Source organism: Bufo bufo, chromosome 3 (genome assembly GCF_905171765.1).
Source record: "Bufo bufo chromosome 3, aBufBuf1.1, whole genome shotgun sequence".
Lineage (NCBI taxonomy): Eukaryota > Metazoa > Chordata > Amphibia > Anura > Bufonidae > Bufo > Bufo bufo.
Genome location: NC_053391.1, coordinates 408,152,679 through 408,166,199, shown reverse-complemented (window position 1 = coordinate 408,166,199; position 13,521 = coordinate 408,152,679). Strand labels below are relative to the sequence as shown.

At 52.1% G+C, this 13,521-nt stretch overlaps 1 protein-coding gene across 2 annotated transcripts in view; it reads right to left on the bottom strand.

The window, feature by feature from the left end:
* The window catches only part of CAMKK1 (calcium/calmodulin dependent protein kinase kinase 1), a 271,268-nt gene extending 269,769 nt beyond the window's left edge, over window positions 1–1,499 (bottom strand). For both annotated transcript variants that reach the window (XM_040424856.1, XM_040424857.1), the window contains exon 1: window positions 1,396–1,499. The gene's annotated coding sequence lies outside the window, so the exon portion shown is untranslated. The remainder of the gene's footprint in view (window positions 1–1,395) is intronic.
* Between the last annotated feature and the right edge of the window lie 12,022 nt (window positions 1,500–13,521).

Below are 13,521 nucleotides of genomic sequence, written 5' to 3'. Positions count from 1 at the left end.
CTGCCACTTCTTCCTAGCAGAAATTAGGATCAATCTTCCCTAGGATCGGATTTCAGTTAGGCCTCTTTCCCATGTTAGTGTCCAGGATGACATCTGGGACGAGATGGTCAGTGGTTCCTCTTTGACGGTGTCCGTGAAGGGACTGTTGTTGGTCCATAGGTCTGTTTTTGCCATCTTGCCGGCATTCGTATTCCACATCCACTGCTAGGCTGAAAAAGGGATTTCCAGAGCATCTCCTAGCAATGGTCAGTGAAAATCATCCGAGTGGTTTTCACTGACCTATGGACTTCAATGGGTGATGTTTGATGAGCATTACAGACCAAAGTACTACATACTTACATTGTTTTACCACTGACCCACAGGCTTTGGAAAAACAAGTATAGATCAATAAACACATTAAAACCAATGGATGGGTGTTATCTCCATGGAGAACATGGCCAGCACACGTCTGTGATTTACCGACTATGGACAGATATATTTCTCTATTGTAATCACAGTCTGTGATGATCAGAACATTCCTCCATGCCTTGAAATCTACAACGATGTAGAATCTGTTATGAGAATATGATAACTACACAGGTTTCCCTGTATGGCTACTATATCCATATATCTTATTGTCGCCTCCTCCGTCAGAATAATATAGAAAACATACCGTCAGCACAACTAACCATGCACAAATAATTGTGACCCTTCTCCCAAAGACTTGTTCCTGTCTGGGCAGCTTTATCTGTAGCGCAGAAAGCCAAAAAGCAGAGCTCTGCACCAAAACGTCGGAGAGGATCAACAAAGCAGATCAATAGGACTTGTCTACTACAACTCCCCTCATCCACCCCTTCTAGGAAGTAGAGCAATGAGCCTGAATAGCCAGGACTACACCAGAAGGATGATGACATGAGCTGTCCCTAGAAAAACATTGCAACTGGGAATCCAGGGGTTAATGGTAACCGGACTAACAAGTTTATTAAAGCATCTGGAGGAGGATCATCTGCCATAATCTAGCAATAGGACTCAGCCCTCCTACAGATTACACTCTCCTGCCTGCACTGAGGATACACTCTGCTGTTCCCACTCAGCTCTGCTGCATCACTACAACTTTCCATCTGATTGTAGTGTTATACTCTGTTATCATGATGAGATAGCAGCAATCTGTGTCATCTAGACAGGTCTCCATTCACTACCTCCTATGGTAGACAGGATCCACCTGCAATACTGTATGCCCTCAGAGATAATCCAATGGATAATGGATCTGTGCTGCAGAATACACACATGCATTCCCAGCTCGGTGCTGCGCTCCATCTATTGCTAGGCTGGCACACACAGCGAATTCCGAATGAGCACTGCAGAGGAGCCCCGAACCCCGGCACATGCATAAGTAATAACAGAGGTAAGTCTCACCTGTGCAGCTGCCGTGTACCCGCACCGGGTTCTGCAGCCAGCCCTCTCCCCGGCTATACATGTCAATGTGCCTCTGTGCTTACACTGGCTCCACAACTCTAGCCTCTCCACCAATGGTAAAGGCTAAATACTATTCTCCGTAAGGACCTCCTGACGTCACAATATCACGTGACATCCCTAGGTCACGTGGGTCGGCAGCCGGCGAGCTCTGCTATTACAGGCACTGGCTGGCCGACTGTTTGCAGAGTAGGAAGCTCAGGGATGGCTACTCGGCGATGTCTGTAGCACAGAGAGGGGGAGAGAGTCTGACAGTGCCTGAGAGGTGGAAGTGATTACTGGGGAGGGGCTGAGAAGTCTATGTAGGAAGGGGGATTCTGTGTGAGATTGTATGGAGGGGGGGCTGGGCTGTGTGAGATTGTATGGAGGAGGGGGGGGGGGCTGTGTGAGATTGTATGGAGGAGGGGGGGGCTGTGTGAGATTGTATGGAGGAGGGGGGGGCTGTGTGAGATTGTATGGAGGAGGGGGGGGGGCTGTGTGAGATTGTATGGAGGAGGGGGGGGGGCTGTGTGAGATTGTATGGAGGAGGGGGGGGGCTGTGTGAGATTGTATGGAGGAGGGGGGGGGCTGTGTGAGATTGTATGGAGGAGGGGGGGGCTGTGTGAGATTGTATGGAGGAGGGGGGGGGCTGTGTGAGATTGTATGGAGGAGGGGGGGGGCTGTGTGAGATTGTATGGAGGAGGGGGGGGGGGCTGTGTGAGATTGTATGGAGGAGGGGGGGGGCTGTGTGAGATTGTATGGAGGAGGGGGGGGCTGTGTGAGATTGTATGGAGGAGGGGGGGGCTGTGTGAGATTGTATGGAGGAGGGGGGGGGCTGTGTGAGATTGTATGGAGGAGGGGGGGGGCTGTGTGAGATTGTATGGAGGAGGGGGGGGGGGGCTGTGTGAGATTGTACGCTTACCCATAGTAAACTAACTACACAGATCAGATGCAAAGAAATCCAGCATTTTATTAATATGCAAATGATTCTTCGCATACAATCCCACATAGCAGCCTCCCTCATCTCATACAGCAGCCCCATACAATCTTCCTCAGCGGCCCCCCAGCATACAATCCCACACAGCAGCTCCATACAATCTTCCTCATCAGCCCCCCTCTATACAATCTCATAGAGCAGCCCCCTCATCTCATACAGCAGCCCCTTGACCTCCATACAATCCCACTTCTGCCCCCCAACATACATTATCACACAGCCCCCCCCCCCCAGTATACAATCGTCCTCAGCAGCGCCCCAGCATACAATCCCACATAGCAGGACCCCAGCATACAATCCTACAAGGCAGCCCCCCTCCATACAATCTCACACAGCCCCCCCAAGCATACAATCTCACACAGCAGCCCCCCTCCATACAATCTCACACACACAGCAGCCCCCCTCCATACAATCTCACACACACAGCAGCCCCCCTCCATACAATCTCACACAGCAGCCCCCTCTCCATACAATCCCACACAGCAGGCCCCCTCTCCATACAATCCCACACAGCAGCCCCCTCCTCTATACAATCTCACACAGCAGCCCCCCATTTCCATACAATTCTCACACAGCCCCCCCTTTCCATACAATTCTCACACAGCCCCCCCTCCATACAATCTCACACAGCAGCCCCCCTCCATACAATCTCACACAGCAGCCCCCCTCCATACAATCTCACACAGCAGCCCCCCTCCATACAATCTCACACAGCAGCCCCCCCTCCATACAATCTCACACAGGAGCCCCCCTCAGCATACAATCTCACAAAGCAGCCCCCCTCAGCATACAATCTCACACAGCAGCCCCCCCTCAGCATACAATCTCACACAGCAGCCCTCCTCAGCATACAGTCTCACACAGCAGCCCCCCTCAGCATACAGTCTCACACAGCAGCCCCTTCAGCATAGAGTCTCACACAGCAGCCCCCCCTCAGCATACAACCTCACACAGAAGCCCCCCTCAGCATACAATCTCACACAGCAGCCCCCCTCAGCATACAGTCTCACACAGCCGCCCCCCCTCAACATACAATCGCACACAGCAGCACCCCCTCTCCATACAATCTCAGACAGCAGCCCCCCCTCTCCATACATTCTCAGACAGCAGCCCACCCCTCTCCATACAATCTCAGACAGCAGCCCCCCCCCCCTCTCAATACAATCTCAGACAGCAGCCCCCTCCATATAATCTCACACAGCAGCCCCCCCCTCCATACAATCTCACACAGCATCCCCCCCTCCATACAATCTCACACAGCAGCCCCCCTCCATACAATCTCACACAGCAGCCCCCCTCCATACAATCTCACACAGCACCCCCCCTCTCCATACAATCTCAGAGTGCAGCCCCCCCTCTCCATACAATCTCAGACAGCACCTCTCCATAGAATATCAAACAGCAGCCCCCCTCTCCATACAATCTCACACAGCAGCCCACTCCTCTATACAATCTCACACAGCCCCCCCCCCCGCCATAGAATCTCACACAGCAGCCCCTCCTCTATACAATCTCACACAGCAGCCCCTCCTCTATACAATCTCACACAGCCCCCCCCCCCCCCCCCGCCATACAATCTCACAGATCAGATGCAAAGAAATCCAGCATTTTATTAATATGCAAATGATTCTTCGCATACAATCCCACATAGCAGCCTCCCTCATCTCATACAGCAGCCCCATACAATCTTCCTCAGCGGCCCCCCAGCATACAATCCCACACAGCAGCCCCCCTCATCTCATACAGCAGCTCCATACAATCTTCCTCATCAGCCCCCCTCTATACAATCTCATAGAGCAGCCCCCTCATCTCATACAGCAGCCCCTTGACCTCCATACAATCCCACTTCTGCCCCCCAACATACATTATCACACAGCCCCCCCCCCCAGTATACAATCGTCCTCAGCAGCGCCCCAGCATACAATCCCACATAGCAGGACCCCAGCATACAATCCTACAAGGCAGCCCCCCTCCATACAATCTCACACAGCCCCCCCAAGCATACAATCTCACACAGCAGCCCCCCTCCATACAATCTCACACACACAGCAGCCCCCCTCCATACAATCTCACACACACAGCAGCCCCCCTCCATACAATCTCACACACACAGCAGCCCCCCTCCATACAATCCCACACAGCAGGCCCCCTCTCCATACAATCCCACACAGCAGCCCCCTCCTCTATACAATCTCACACAGCAGCCCCCTCCTCTATACAATCTCACACAGCAGCCCCCCAATTCCATACAATTCTCACACAGCCCCCCCTTTCCATACAATTCTCACACAGCCCCCCCTCCATACAATCTCACACAGCAGCCCCCCTCCATACAATCTCACACAGCAGCCCCCCTCCATACAATCTCACACAGCAGCCCCCCTCCATACAATCTCACACAGCAGCCCCCCCTCCATACAATCTCACACAGGAGCCCCCCTCAGCATACAATCTCACAAAGCAGCCCCCCTCAGCATACAATCTCACACAGCAGCCCCCCCTCAGCATACAATCTCACACAGCAGCCCTCCTCAGCATACAGTCTCACACAGCAGCCCCCCTCAGCATACAGTCTCACACAGCAGCCCCTTCAGCATACAGTCTCACACAGCAGCCCCCCCTCAGCATACAACCTCACACAGAAGCCCCCCTCAGCATACAATCTCACACAGCAGCCCCCCTCAGCATACAGTCTCACACAGCCGCCCCCCCTCAACATACAATCGCACACAGCAGCACCCCCTCTCCATACAATCTCAGACAGCAGCCCCCCCTCTCCATACATTCTCAGACAGCAGCCCACCCCTCTCCATACAATCTCAGACAGCAGCCCCCCCCCCTCTCAATACAATCTCAGACAGCAGCCCCCCCCCCCTCTCCATACAATCTCAGACAGCATCCCCCCCTCTCCATACAATCTCAGACAGCAGCCCCCTCCATATAATCTCACACAGCAGCCCCCCCCTCCATACAATCTCACACAGCATCCCCCCCTCCATACAATCTCACACAGCAGCCCCCCTCCATACAATCTCACACAGCAGCCCCCCTCCATACAATCTCACACAGCACCCCCCCTCTCCATACAATCTCAGAGTGCAGCCCCCCCTCTCCATACAATCTCAGACAGCACCTCTCCATAGAATATCAAACAGCAGCCCCCCTCTCCATACAATCTCACACAGCAGCCCACTCCTCTATACAATCTCACACAGCCCCCCCCCCCCCCCGCCATACAATCTCACACAGCAGCCCCTCCTCTATACAATCTCACACAGCAGCCCCTCCTCTATACAATCTCACACAGCAGCCCCTCCTCTATACAATCTCACACAGCAGCCCCTCCTCTATACAATCTCACACAGCAGCCCCTCCTCTATACAATCTCACACAGCAGCCCCTCCCCTATACAATCTCACACAGCAGCCCCTCCTCTATACAATCTCACACAGCAGCCCCCCTCCATACAATCCCACACAGCAGCCCCTCCTCTATACAATCTCTCACAGCAGCCCCTCCTCTATACAATCTCACACAGCAGCCCTCTCCTCTATACAATTCTCACACAGCAGCCCCCCTTTCCATACAATTTTCACACAGCCCCCCCTCCATACAATCTCACACAGCAGTCCCCCCTCCATACAATCTCACACAGCAGTTCCCCCTCCATACAATCTCACACAGCAGTTCCCCCTCCACACAGCAGCCCCCCATAGCATATAATCTCACACAGCAGCCCCCCCTCAGCATACAATCTCACACAGCAGCCCCCCCTCAGCATACAATCTCACACAGCAGCCCCCTCAGCATACAGTCTCACACAGCAGCCCCCCCTCAGCATACAATCTCACACAGAAGCCCCCCTCAGCATACAATCTCACACAGAAGCCCCCCTCAGCATACAGTCTCACACAGCAGCCCCCCCTCTCCATACAATCGCACACAGCAGCCCCCCCTCTCCATACAATCGCACACAGCAGCCCCCCCTCTCCATACATTCTCACACAGCAGCCCCCCCTCCATACAATCTCAGACAGGAGCCCCCCCTCTCCATACAATCTGACAGCATCCCCCCTCTCAATACAATCTGACAGCAGCCCCCCTCTCAATACAATCTCAGACAGCAGCCCCCCCTCTTCATACAATCTCAGACAGCAGCCCCCCTCTCCATACAATCTCAGACAGCAGCCCCCCCTCTCCATACAATCTCACACAGCAGCCCACTCCTCTATACAATCTCACACAGCCCCCCCTCCATACAATCTCAGACAGCAGCCCCCCTCTCCATACAATCTCAGACAGCAGCCCCCCTCTCCATACAATCTCAGACAGCAGCCCCCCTCTCCATACAATCTCAGACAGCAGCCCCCCCTCCGTACAATCTCCCACAGCAGCCCCCCCTCCATACAATCTCCCACAGCAGCCCCCCTCCATACAATCTCCCACAGCAGCCCCCCTCCATACAATCCCACACAGCTGAGCCCCCCTCAGCATACAATCCCACACAGCCGAGCCCCCCTCAGCATACAATCCCACACAGCCGAGCCCCCCTCAGCATACAATCCCACACAGCCGAGCCCCCCTCAGCATACAATCCCACACAGCCGAGCCCCCCTCAGCATACAATCCCACACAGCCGAGCCCCCCTCAGCATACAATCCCACACAGCCGAGCCCCCCTCAGCATACAATCCCACACAGCCGAGCCCCCCTCAGCATACAATCCCACACAGCCGAACCCCCCTCAGCATACAATCCCACACAGCCGAGCCCCCCTCAGCATACAATCCCACACAGCCGAGCCCCCCTCAGCATACAATCCCACACAGCCGAGCCCCCCTCAGCATACAATCCCACACAGCCGAGCCCCCCTAAGCATACAATCCCACACAGACACACCCCCCTAAGCATACAATCCCACACAGCCGAGCCCCCCTCAGCATACAATCCCACACAGCCGAGCCCCCCTAAGCATACAATCCCACACAGACACACCCCCCTAAGCATACAATACCACACAGACAAACCCCCTTAAGCATACAATCCCACACAAACACCCCCACCTCGGCATACAATTCCACACAGCCGCCCCCCTTCCCCCCCACAGCATACAATGCCACACACACGCTCCCCCTCGCCAGCATACAGTCTCACACAGCCTCCCCTACCTTCAGCATACAATCCCACACAGCAACTGCCCCTCTCAGCATACAATCCCACACAGCCCCCCCCCTGCATACAATCAAACACAGCAGCCCGCCCTCTCAGCATACAATCCCACACAGCAGCCCTCCCTCTCAGCATACAATCCCACTAATCCCACACAGCAGCACCCCCACCGATATCTTCTACATGTAGAGGTGAAATCTGCCGGTTTTACTGTCATTAATAAAACTAATAGTTTTATCCAATCTTTTAAAATTCATTTGTTGTTTTTTTTAAGTAAATGCTGGCGTTCTTCCATCTGCTCAGAGTTTGTAGCTGTGGATAGAGATGGCCTTGCCGTTCGCCCGGCGGTTGTTTCACTGCAAACTTTTCTCATTCGCTGTTCCACGAACATATGGCGATGTCCACCTGCATTGTGCAGAACTTTGACCCATGACACATCCATCAGGTGGGATAGGACAGTCAACTGAGACGTTTCAGCACATGGACATACCCCCTACCCTATAAATAAACCCGATCTGGCTGCCATTTTACATTCAGTCTTTTGCCAGTGTAAGGAGAGGTTGCTGTGTGGAGCAGGGACATACTGTTAGGGACACCAAACGCTAGCTAATAGGGCCACAAAAGTCCTTTTAAGGACTGGTATAGGTGTGCTATCGATAGGTGTGCTATACTGAGGGGTGTAATACACTTATAATATACTTTCTAAGGGCTCTTTCACACCTGCGTTATTGTCTTCCGGCATAGAGTTCCGTCGTCGGGGCTCTATGCCGGAAGAATCCTGATCAGGATTATCCTAATGCATTCTGAATGGAGAGTAATCCGTTCAGGATGCATCAGGATGTCTTCAGTTCCGGTACGGAACGTTTGTTGGCCGGAGAAAATACCGCAGCATGCTGCGCTTTTTGCTCCGGCCAAAAATCCGGAACACTTGCCGCAAGGCCGGATCCGGAATTAATGCCCATTGGAAGGCATTGATCCGGATCCGGCCTTAAGCTAAACGTCGTTTCGGCGCATTGCCGGAGCCGACATTTAGCTTTTTCAGAGTGGTTACCATGGCTGCCGGGACGCTAAAGTCCTGACAGCCATGGTAAGTGTAGTGGGGAGCAGGGGAGCAGTGTACTTACCGTCCGTGCGGCTCCCCGGGCGCTCCAGAGTGACGTCAGGGCGCCCCAAGCGCATGGATCACGTGATCACATGGATCACGTCATCCATGCGCATGGGGTGCTCTGACGTCATTCTGGAGCGCCCCGGGAGCCGCACGGACTGTAAGTATACCTCTCCCCCGCTCCCCGCTCCTACTATGGCAACCAGGACTTTAATAGCGTCCTGGGTGCCATAGTAACACTGAAAGCATTTGGAAGACGGTTCCGTCTTCAAATGCTTTCAGTACACTTGCGTTTTTCCGGATCCGGCAGGCACCTCCGGCAACGGAAGTGCATGCCGGATCCCAACAACGCAAGTGTGAAAGAGGCCTTACATAGAAAGTATATTATAGCGCATTTATATTGTGCAGAATTTGTGTGCGGTTCTGCTGAGATACCACAGCTATACAGAGGGACAAACGACATTGGAACAACTAATTGTAACTGGTGTGATATACCAGTTGCCCCCAAAAAAATCTGATTGTGGCAAGGGTGTGATATACCTATAATATACTTTCTATATAGTGGATTTGTATTGTGCAGCATTTGTGTGCGGTTCTGCTGAGATATCGCAGCTACGCAGACGGACAAACAACATTGGAACAATTAATTGCAACTGGTGTGATATACCAGTTGCCCCCCAAAAAATGGATTAAAGGATTCTATATACCTGCTTCCACAAATACTGCTCTTCTATAGGGACTTTGTCACAGGGTCATTTTAAAAATGACAGGCAGAGGAAGAGGCAGGCCGTTCCGTAGGGGTCGGGCAGGTGCACCAGGCTGGAGCCTAAGTGGGAAGTTGGAGAAGGTGCGTACGATTACGTCAAAGGACGCACCAGAGTTGGTTGAGTGTCTCACTCAGCCTTCTGCTTCTGCACCCTCCTCATCCTCTGTATCTGCACCCTCCTCACTCTTTGCTGTGTGCACCCCCAAAGACACCACCACCACCATAGCCCCTCCACTCGAGTCAGAGGTATTATTTTCCCATCAATTCCCAGACCTTACCGATGCAAAGCCATTCTTGGCATAGGAAGAGGCGGTAGCAACGGCCGCCACCCAGCGGTCTGATGACAGTACCCAGATCAGCCCAAGGAGGGTGGTCCCCGCTGTTGCTGCCTACTCCGAGATCTCTGTCAGTGGTGGTAAAAGTGACGATGATGACGTGTTGATGGACGTCACGTGGGTGCTCACAAGAGAGGAAGAGGAGGTGAGTTCAGAGGGAGAGACTGAGCAACAGATAGGGAGGAGAAGCGGTGAGAACTCGCAGTGCACAGGAGGCAAAAAGCAGACTGCAAATGTATCTGGAGCGAGCCATCCACCATGCACAGTCACATCTTGCGCTCCCAGGACGCCGGCACATGGCTCTGCAGTGTGGGCTTTTTTAAACTTGTCAGCTGCTGATAATAGTGTTGCCATCTGCAGCCTGTGCTGTCAACGCATAAGTCGTGGTAAGCCGAACACTCACCTAGGGACAACCGCCTTAAGAAGGCACCTGGCCTCCCATCACCGAGTCCAGTGGGAACAACGCCGTCAGAACCCACAAAGCCACACTCCCAGCACTCCACGTCCTGCCTCTTCTCCTTCTCCGCTCTCCTCCCATTTGTCCTCCACCTTCCACCGTGTCGTCGTTGCGTTCATCTGGCACAGGGCAGGCTTCTGTGGCCCAAATGTTCGAGCATACAAAAAATGACACTGGATAGTCCTCTTGCCCAATGGCTAACCTCTGGCTTGTCGGAACTGCTAGCCCGCCAACTACTGCCATATAAATTGGTGGACTCGGAGGCCTTTAGAAAATTTGTGGCACACCGCAATGGAAGGTCCCCGGAAGGAAATATTTCTCCCAGAAGGGCATCCCAGAGCTATATGGCCACGTTCAGCGGCAAGTGAATATATCTCTGGCATACAGTTTCGGTGCCAAGATACATCTGACCACAGACACGTGGTCTAGCAAACACAGGCAGGGAAGGTACATAACTTTTACTGCCCACTGGGTGAACCTTCTGACGGCATGTAACCCGTGGCACCCGTGTGGATTTGGTGTTACCGCCATGGATCGCATGCAGGCCTGCCTCTTCTTCTCCTACTCCATCCTCTGTCTCCTGCTTGGCTGACTCCTCCTTTTCCACTGCTACCGCCTCTTCCGCTGCACCCCCCCCCCCCCAGCTCCCCAGAATCTATTCGATGTGCCAGGTGAGACGTTGCCATGCTGTGCTGCGGCTGTTGTGCCTGGAAGCCACGAGCCACACCGGTCCTGCACTGCTTTCAGCTCTGCGGTCACAGGCCGATTAGTGGCTAACCCCGCTCAATTTGACAGTTGGTAAAGTGGTGTGCGACAACAGTGCCAATCTGCTGAGCGCACTAAAACAGGAGAAAATGACACACGTACCGTGCATGGCACACGTCCTGAACTTAGTCGTGCAGCGATTCGTTGCCATAATCTCTGCCCATTTTAGAAGATCTTACACGGCCTGGCTCGCCTTGCTGACGTTTAGCGGTGACACCACTTGCCCGTCAGAAGTTTGATTTGTGACTGGCCGACGCGCTAGAACTCCACCTTGTATATGCTTGATAGGCTTCTCTAGCAGAAACGTGCCTTTAACGACTACCTGTACGAACTCTGCGACAGAACAGGTTCCGGGGAGATTGTTTTTTTTTTACCGCGCCAGTGGCTGCTCATGTGCAACGCATGCAGACTTCTGCGGCCATTTGATGAGATCACCCAACTGGTCAGTTGCAGCTAGGGCGCCATCAGTGACATCGTACCTTACGCCTTCTTTCTGGGGCGTGCATTGCGTCATTGATCAAGCCGCCGAGGAGCAGGAAGATGAGGAAGTCGCAATGCTGAATGAATTCCCAGGGGGGGCTTCTCCATCTGAGCAAGTCAGCAGGAGTCTGAAGAGGAGTCAGAGGAGGATGATGCCAGGGCGGAGGAGGAGAAGCAAGAAGAGCAGGCTTTAAACTTTTCTGGGGTCCCTGGTGTTGTCCGTGGATGGGGGGAGGAGACCAAGGACAACATTCTCCTGGGCGATGAGCAGGAGCCAGGCCGCTCCACCACTTCCAATTTAGTGCAAATGGGGGCCTTCATGCTCCAGTGTTTGAAGAGGGACCCCCGTATAAAAAGCATAAATGGAAAGGACCAGTACTGGGTGGTAACGTACTTAGACCCCCAGTACAAACATAAAATGGCGGACATGTTACCAGCATCACAGAGGGCTGTAAAAATGCAGCATTTCTAGGCCTTGCTGTGGAGAGATGCTGCATTCTGCTGTTGCGGGTGCTGGCAGAGGAATTTCCACCCACAGAGATACAGTTGCAAGTACTAATCCTACAGCGCATGCAAGAAGAGGGCGGTTTGAATATGTGTTGGTCACTTCAGATATGAGATCATTCTTGCAGCCAACCCATCGAAGTCGCCCTCCGGATCCAGGGCGAGTGTACTGTCCGAAAGGACGTTCAGCGCAGCAGGGGGGATTGTGACCGATAAGCGCACTCACCTAGCTCACGACAGTGTGGACTACCTCACATTTGTAAAAATGAATAAGGCATGGATCTCGGAGGAATTCAACACCTGTGACGACCACATTTAATTGAATTTCCTCATGACAGCCCACAAATATCCGCCACCACCCAAAACAAACAATGGTCCCTGTCTTAGGTAAATACAGCGGGATAAAAGGCCTTTTCTGTACGGTGAATGCCAAATGTTTGGGACCTCGGTGGAATTCAACACCTGTGACATCCACGTGTTATCGAATTTCAGCTATTATCATTTGTTTTTTTTTCAAGAGGGGGGATTTCGTTAGCCATGTTTTTAATCCAATTTTATATTTTTTGTTCTTTTAAACATATGTATTTGACATCTATTTGTACTGGCCTGCAGTAAAATTGATATCTAATGACCGTCTAATATACCTCCAGCCACATAATTACTTGTTCTTTTCTGTCCGGTGAATGACTAATGTTTGGGGCCTGTACTACACTGGCCTGCAGTAAAATTGATATTAAATGGCCGTCTAATATACCTCCGGCCACATAATCACTTGATCATTTATGAACGGTGAATGCATAATTTTTGGAGCCTGTAATCTAACTGGCAAACAGTAAAATTGTTATACGGTGACCGCCTAATTTACCTCCAGCCACATTATCAATTGTGCTTTTCTGTACGGTGAATGAATAATTTTTGGGGCCTGTAGTCCACTGGACTTCTGTAAAATTGGTATCCATTGACCGTCTAATATACCTCTGGCCACATAATCACTTGATCATTTATGTACAGTTCGTTCAATGCATAATTTTTTGGGGCCTGTAATCTAACTGTCCAACAGTAAAATTGTTATACGGTGACCGCCTAATGTACCTCCAGCCACATAATCACTTGATGTTTTCTGTCATGTGAATGTCTAATTTTTGGGGCCTGTACTCCCTTGGCCTAAAATAAAATTTTTCTAGACTCCAGCACGGCACATTTTTGAGAATTTCCCTTTTAAGATGCATAAAAATGGCCCATGACTAAAATACATATTTTTTGTGGGAATGTTTGTCATTGATCCCCCTCTAGTATGTCACTGTCCATGTTGTGGGACTATTTGTAAACTTCTAGTAAGTATTTAGTGGCTGCAAATATGACCTGACGATTTTTCAGTTTCGCCTGCCATTAAAGTGAATGGGGCCCGCCGCAAACTTGCGGGTTCGCGCATCATCCCGGCCGATGTTCGTCCATCACTAGCTGTGGATAGAGATCAGCACAGACTTCTACAATGGATCCACAGACCTCCACACTA